This window comes from Neophocaena asiaeorientalis, unplaced genomic scaffold, assembly GCF_003031525.2.
Source record: "Neophocaena asiaeorientalis asiaeorientalis breed wild unplaced genomic scaffold, Neophocaena_asiaeorientalis_V1.1 scaffold1, whole genome shotgun sequence".
Taxonomy (NCBI): Eukaryota; Metazoa; Chordata; class Mammalia; order Artiodactyla; family Phocoenidae; genus Neophocaena; species Neophocaena asiaeorientalis.
The window spans coordinates 5,500,903-5,501,505 of NW_020171981.1; positions in this window are offsets into that span (position 1 = coordinate 5,500,903).

The following is a 603-nucleotide window of genomic DNA, read 5'->3' on the forward strand; positions in this document are numbered from 1 at the left end:
TTGACACACAAAGACCAAAGACGAGAACGAGGTAGTCTTTCAGCGACACAATTACACAAGGAACAGAGCAGTCTCTCCCACCCAGCTGGGGAGCACGGGGGGATCGGCATGTTTCTCAAATCCGACGTTTCTGCTCTGTCTTGGCCCCTCCTGACTTTTCTCCAAACCCGGTGGTGAAGGGCCAGTGGTGCCCGTGGCATGCTCCCCCTCAAAAACAAAGAGGGGTATGTTGCCGGGGCAACAGGGATGCCAGATGGTAAGGCTTCTTTGGCAGTCTGAGAACTCCGGGTTCCCCCAGGGCTCGGGGGTTCTGGGTGAAGGGAGTAGGCTGGGAGTGTGGGGGGCCACTTGGGTGTTTCAACATTGCCTTTGGTTGCTGGGCAGACAATGCATCGTTTCCTGTGTCTTTTGGGGAGACTTAGATTCGGGGAGCAGTGGAGGGGAGGCCCCAAGAAGGCATGGAGAAAGGAGCAGAAAGGGCAGCGTTGGGGTGTCATAAGCCCAACGGGCAGAAAAGGACTTACCCCCACGTGGGTCTTCAAGCAAGTGGACCAAGCTTCCTTTTTTAAAAAGTTATTTATTTATTCTTTTTTTTTTTTTTTT